This window comes from Geospiza fortis, unplaced genomic scaffold (genome assembly GCF_000277835.1).
Source record: "Geospiza fortis unplaced genomic scaffold, GeoFor_1.0 scaffold157, whole genome shotgun sequence".
NCBI lineage: Eukaryota > Metazoa > Chordata > Aves > Passeriformes > Thraupidae > Geospiza > Geospiza fortis.
The window spans coordinates 7535122-7542154 of NW_005054314.1; positions in this window are offsets into that span (position 1 = coordinate 7535122).

The following is a 7033-nucleotide window of genomic DNA, read 5'->3' on the forward strand; positions in this document are numbered from 1 at the left end:
GTCTCCTGTAGCACAGACCCATCAGGGGCTCAGGAAATGTGGAGCCCGAGCATGGGATGTGCCACCCTCTCCTCCACCCCTCCACATTGCCACCCCAGCACCTCAGGAGGGTGAGGACAAATCCCCCAGGTGCATTTCTGCAAAACAAACAAGCTCTCCTCGCCGTTTTTATAGAAACAAACCAAGCTTGAAGGCAGAGCCTGGCAGGCCAGCTGCTTTCTATCTGGAGTGCTGGAGCTGGGGGAACGTCACTGCATCTTAATGGCATCAGGCTGGACAGAGATCAGGATTCTGGTGGCAGAGGCAGTACTGGCACTGTTATAAATAAAGCAGCCACGATAACTGCTCATGAAGGTTTATGGTCTTTAGGATTTGGAGGATCAGTATCAAGCTACGCTGAGAGATGTATTATCCTCAGCATTGGTAGGAGCTGGGGGAAGTGCAGGGGGAGGACAGTAAATGAGCGTGGGTTTGGAAATCATCCCTCTTGTGAATCCAAGCGTGAGCCCTTGGAAAGGTGTTCTCTGCTGTGTGCTGTCTCCTGTTGCCTTGCTCTGCCTGCTCTGGGAGGGTTAAACCATGCATGGCTGCAGCAGTGGCTGCATTTCAAGCCAGTCCCTGCCCTGTAGCAGGAAGCAATGATTCACCCCAGGGCAGCACCTGCCTGAGCCTTGCAGGCACAAAGCACCTTGTAAGAGTCTCGCTGCCATCGCACCTAAAAATTATTCCAAGTACTGAGGCTGAGGCAAAGCCTCCTGCAGTCTGTGGCCTGGATAGCTGTAGGGGCTGGCAGTGCTCAGGTACACCAGAGTCTGTGCCCAAAGCACTGGCATGGACACCATCCTGCCTGCCAATTCTGCTTGCCCAGCCTCACCACCAGCTCCCCACCTGCACGTGTCCAGGAAACACGGCAGTGTCCTGCCAGGCTGTCCTCCCCTTGAAGGGGTATTTTTAGACCAGATCATTTCACAGCCTGGCCTAGAGCAGACTGAGGGAGGAGCAGTGGAGAGCAAGGAGGGGGAGACCTGGAGTGGGTTTATTGCAATCTCACTGTTGCACTGGTCATTCCCTCCCCTTGGCACGTGCTGCACAGCTGTTTCCCCTCCCTGCAGGGGTAGGTTTTGCACAGCTGAGTCTCGCGGGGTGTTTCTGCAGGAAGATTTCGTAAGCTTTAGTGCTGTGCTGCTGTGGGAGCGCTCCTGCCTTCCTATCTGGCCTAGAACATGATGGGGTGATGAAAGAGCTCTCCCAGCCGCCTGCTCTCTCTCACACCATGGCTTGGCAGCCCATGGCCTTGTGGGGAGCTCAGCCCCACCGTGTGCTCTGGCAGTGTGGGTGTCCGGGCCCTGCGGCCTGGCCATCCCTGCCCAAGCCCTGCACTCAGGGTGAGGGAAGCCGGCACATCACCCTCAGCACCACCGCCCTCCGGGGCTTGTGTTGCTAGCGTGTCGCTCGTGAGGAACGCAGGGCTGTGCCTGCCCTCAGCAGCGGCTCCTCAGCCCCCGCCTGCAGCCCGCTCTGAAGGTCACCTCGGGGCTCCCGAAGCGGCCGTGTGGGGACGGACGGGAGGCGGCGCTGCGCCTTTAAGAGGGCCCCGTGCGCGGGCCGCGAGCCTGCGGCACGTGCGGTGATTGGTCCCGTGCACCGCGGTCGCCCGTGGCTCCAGGGGACACCGGCACCGGTTTGTCTCCCCGCGGCTGGGCAGGTTTCCCCGCCGGGAAGTGTGTTCTGGGGCAGCACTGCCCGCATGAGGCAGCAGCATCCCTGTGAGTCACTGGCCGTGGGCGGTGGGAGGTGCGGAATGGGCTTTGCTCCATCTGGAAGGGGCACATTGGAGCAGGGCTGGCATGGGGAAAGGGGGAATGCGTGTTCCCCGCAGAGTTCCTCTTATTATTCCCCAGGCAGGATGGGAATAATCGAGGAAGGGACATCTCTGGGCCCTGATGGGGAAGGTCCCTCTGGGCAGGTTTGTGCTGCCCAGGTAGCCCCAGGTGTGGGCAGAGTGCTGCTGAGCCCTTGCCTCCCTTTCAGAGCCACGTGTTGACCCGCTCCAGGAGAGTTCCTGTAGGGATGGCTCCTGGTGAGGAGCCCTGAGAGTCAGCCCGTGGGGCTCTGTGGCTCCAAGGTCATTTCAGCTTAGGCAGAGGCAGCCAGGAGATCTCCACAGACAGGTACAGCCCAGGCTGGGTGTGTTTGATTCCCACTAAGGCTGAAGTATGTGACCATACCCAGGGGCAGCTTGGGACTAGTGAAGGATGCAGGGAAACAGGATTTCTGGTGGTGTCACACTAGGCACAAGCCAGATACCAAGGAACAGGACCAAAAAAATAGCAACCAATTCTCTTAAAGACAGTGAGATCTCAAAACACCTTGCTGTGACCCTGGTGTGGAGTGGTGGAGTTGTGCCCTGGTCACAATGTCAAACCTTCCCTCTGCTCTGTCATTTTCTGGAGGAAATGAGGCACACACAGGAGTGGGCACCGCAGGCTGTGGGTAATTGACCCAGCGCTGTAATTCCGTGCCCTTGCAGCAGCAAGGCTCCCCCTGCTGCGGAGGAAAATGCATCAAGGCAGCCCACAGCCAGCCCATGCCTCCAGTGCTCCAGCCCAGGGCAGCAGCATCTCTGCCAGGGTTGGGGAGAGCAGCTGCGGGCATTGTGGGGCTGTCAGGAATTCCATAAAGCCTGCTGCGTTTGGCTGTTATTAAATACCGCCTCCAGGCTCTCCTTTACAGGCAGGGAGCCTGAGCCCTGCTGGAAGGACCTGCTTCAGGTCTCCATCACTCCTCTCCTCTCCCCCAGAACACCATGGAAGATGTTTAGTTGTCGATGATGTGAGTTGCAGAAACCAGACAATGGTGCCTATTAAAGACTGTCATGCCATTGCTGCCACAAGCAAGGATGCAGCAACTGGGCAAAGTATCAGGGATCATTAATAGAATAAAAATGGTTTTGCCCTGGAGGAGAATAATTTGTTGGGCATCTGCCCTGAGAGTGCTGAGAGCTATTGGTCCCTTGGTATGGCTGGGTATTATTATCCCAGCTGCGCTTTTCCCAGTGTGAATTGCTGCTGGTGGCAGGAAGGAGCAGCCATGGAGTGAGATGTTTCTTATCCTGCCCCTTCCCACCCAGCTGTGACTGCACAAACGCTCCAGTGCCCACAGGGGCCTCCAGCCCTGCTTGCCCACAGCAGCTGTGCACCCAGCTCTGCAGAGCACCTCTTCAAGTTCCAGTTGAGAAGCCCCAGACCCAGCAAATGGCAAGTTCCTGCTGGGTGGGGTCTGTGTTGGTGCTGAGGAACTGACTGTCAGATTGAGCCAAGTTCAGCTGGTCTTTGCTGCTCATCTCCTCCTAGCCTGCCCACACAAATATATTTCCCTGGACTGCATGTGTGGGGTGTCTTTTTGCAGGTGATTGTGATGGAGAAAGGTTCCTCCCCCATGCAAAACTGTCCTCCCCTTCCTCCTGAGCATTACAAAGCCTCCCTATCTGCACCCAGGCTCAGAGCAAACCTGTGGCTTTGGTTCCACTGGCAGGACCCAGCTCCTCTTGGGTGACAGTCAAGCCCTCACATGGCTGCTGTTTCTGTGAGGAACTGGCTGCCTTCAACCTACTCCATCCTCCCATCCCCTGCTCCTGGAAGGGCTGTAGGTACAGCCAGCATCCCCCATCCTGGCAGGGCTGTAGGTACAGCCAGCATCCCCCATCCTGGCAGGGCTGTAGGTACAGCAAACCCTCACACTTGCCTTCCTCTTCCCGCAGGACTTGATGCGAGAGGAAGGCAGCGGCAGCAGGGGCTGAAATGCGGTGACACCAGACCAAACCTAGCTCTGTGCCATCTCTGTGCCTTGTAAATAGCATTATCTCCGGGGATTTCTTGACACTTTGCTGAAATTAGCACCTGTAAAAAGAGCAGCTGCCAAAGCAGAATTTAAACAAGACCGGTAGGAAGAGGGTAGAGAATGAGAGAGCTCTTGAATCACTTCCCTCCATGAAGGCACCTGCCTGGAAATCAGCTCCCATCTCCTCTAGCCCTGCTCAAAGCTCACATTACTGCAGCAAGATGCCCACAGCTGCCTCAAGTGCTGGGCACCGTGCCTGCCCTGCCAGACACAGGCCTGGGCCCCAGTGCAGGTGCCCACTTCACTTGGTCTCCCAGCAGAGCCACCTCCAGTTCCCAAAATGCCACCACTCACTAAAACAGGCTGGAGAAGTACAGAATGTGGCCAACCAGCCCTGGCCTCCTCTTGAGCTTGATTAGCTATCCCAAGTCCTGTGCAGCATTAGGGAACGCTGCAAGCAGGAAGCAGCAACCATGGATTGTTTTTTTCCCTTTTAATTGGGGTTAGCAGGTGGCACATGCAGTTCATTACAAATGCACAGGAATGAAACAACTCTCGTGGCAGCTAAAATGGGAAATGTGGGGTTTGGGATGGGGACATGCAAGCAGGTAAGGAAGGACTCTAAAGAGCTGTGGCAGCTGAGGCTCAAAACCCCTCTGTTTGTAACTGGCAATGAGGCACTGACAGATAAGGGAGCTGGGGGAAGTGGTGTGGGGTGGAGGCTGTAATTCTGGCCCTCCAGGGCTGGCAGTGAGGGTGTTTCCCATGTGGGCATGAATGACTGTGAAGGCTGCAGAGACTGAGCATAGAGAGGACCTGACACCTTCCTTGTGGAGGATGCACCAAAAAAAGGAGAAAAAAATGGGAGGGAAAAAAATCAAATTAAATGCTTCTCTTTATTGTTCACCCAGCTCCTTATTAAAGCATTTTTCCCTAACAGCTCTTGTCCTTTGCTTCTGCACTTCCCCCCTGAGTGAATGGCCGTGTCCTTGCCTGCCCCATCCCAGGACAGTGACAGGGGATGTGTCTGGAGCAGGACAGCTGTGAGCAGCTGGGGTGACAAACTCTGCTGGTGCAGCTCCCTGGTGCTCTCCTCACACCCAAGGCAGGCTATTGCAGACTGGGGCTCCTGCCTGACCTGGGCCCAAAGGTGGCTCTGGGGAAGGCCATGGCAGTGGGTGGCCACTGCAGGGCCCCTGGAACCTGACCATGCCATGCCAGGTGGGAAGCACAATGGGAAGGAGGTTTGCAGTGGGGTGGAGCAGTAATTAGCCATGCCCAGATACTGAGCACATCTCACTGATGAAGTTATCTCAGAGGTGCCAATGGGTGGAGGGCCAACAAGGAATTCCTGTCCTTTTGCTCTCATGAGGGAGACACTGGCCTTTTTTACAAGGCTTTTTGCTCTACTTTGGTGCAGCAATCCTCTATCTCAGCTTCCGTTTGGCCCCAGTCCCTCCTGTCATTCCCATCTGATGGCACAAGGATGGCCCCAGTCCCTCCCTCCCTGCTGGCTCTATGGTGTGAGAAAGAAGTAGAAGATGTGGAGATAATCCTAATTTCTTAAAACCTGAAGTGTAAACTTCTCTCTCAAAGCCAGCACTGCACACTTCCCTGCCATGCACTCAAACGCAGTTTTTCATTGATTAATTCAGAACAAGCTTGCTTTGCATGCAGGCATCCCACACTGCCCTGCCCTGGTGAGCTCCTGGGCTCTGCAGTGTGCTGTGGCACTGAGCTCTGCACTGCAAACACTGTCTGGTGTGCAGCCATTGGCTTCATCTTGGTGCACCTCTTTGGGTCAGTGTCATGGTGCCCCTGGGGCTGGTCACTGTCCAGAGAGAGCCCAGGGGAGCAGCAGGGTGAGCCAGCAGCAGGGTGAGCCAGCAGCAGGGTGAGCCTCACCTGTGGAGCTGTTCCTGAGGGCTCAGCAGCACTGCAGTGCTCAGCTGCTTGGGGAGGACAGGTGCTCCAGACTTGCTTGTCCAGGGACACTATGACTGTCCTGAGCCTGCAGCAGGGAAATCTCAGTGTCTGAGCCACTCCAGCCTTCTGTGGCATTAAGCCACCTTGTGATTGAGGTGATCTGAGCAGCCTAGAGACAGTGACGTGCAAGCAGTGCAGGAGAGGACAGGTGCTGCACTGTGCAGTGGGGAGCATGGTACTTGGGGGCACCAATGCTGATTATGGGGTGTCTTCTGCCCCCTCCCCTTCACCCAGAAGCAACCATTTCACTTGGCTGCTTGGGAGCAAGCCCTGCAGGAGCACCTCTGCGTGCAGAGGTGAAGTGCAGATGTAATTTTGTACTGCAGTTTAGAGCTGAAGGAACAGGGAGTGGGCAGGGGCATTTATCTGACCAGCCATCATACACTTCCTCCTCCCACAGCCCTGCTCCTGCCCAGGGCCATATTACACCAGCTGCAGGAGGCCAGGAGGAGCCTTGCTGACCTTGGAACCTGAACTGAGGTGTTGCACCATCGTATCTTGTGGCTCAGCTTGTGGCCCCCTCCTGCTTGTGTCATTTAGCCATATCCTGTGGGAGCCCAGTGCACATTTCATTGCTCTTCTACATATTTATGTACCATTTTTTTAAAAAATAGTTTTTCACCCATGCTAGTGTTTTTTACAACCTGTAAGCATTAAGAGGCCTGGTTCAGGTTCTAAATGGTCAGATGTGGGGGTTTGTAATGGTTTTTCTCTCCCTCTCTCCCCATCAATTTATCTGGATGGCTCTTCTGAACTTCTTCCAGTCCTGCACTTCTTTGCAAGAGGTGAAGGACTGGTGTAATGGTAATAGAGCTGTACTGGGAGCAGCACCCCTGCCCTGCTGCACCGGCATTTCTGCTCTCCTTTTGCATCCCCTGATGGCAGTGTGTGGAAGGCCCAGCAAAGGCCCTTGGGGTTTCTACACCCTCAATGCACCTGTGGCTCACGGGGCACTGGCAGCATCCCCAGGGTGCTGTTCTGGATGGAGCACGTGTGGTAACACTTCCAAAAAAACAACGTACGAACTGATACAGAGGTGCTGCTACCAGCCTAGCGACCAGTTCCGACCTGGAAAAATTATTTCGTACTCCAGTGCGGCCCGCAGCTGGAGCAAAGTGAACCCCTTTTGGCGTCCATCACAAAGCTGGCAGGGCTGCCACGGCCGCGCGGGGCTGGAGGAGCGGCCGGCGCTGCCCAGGGGCTGCCC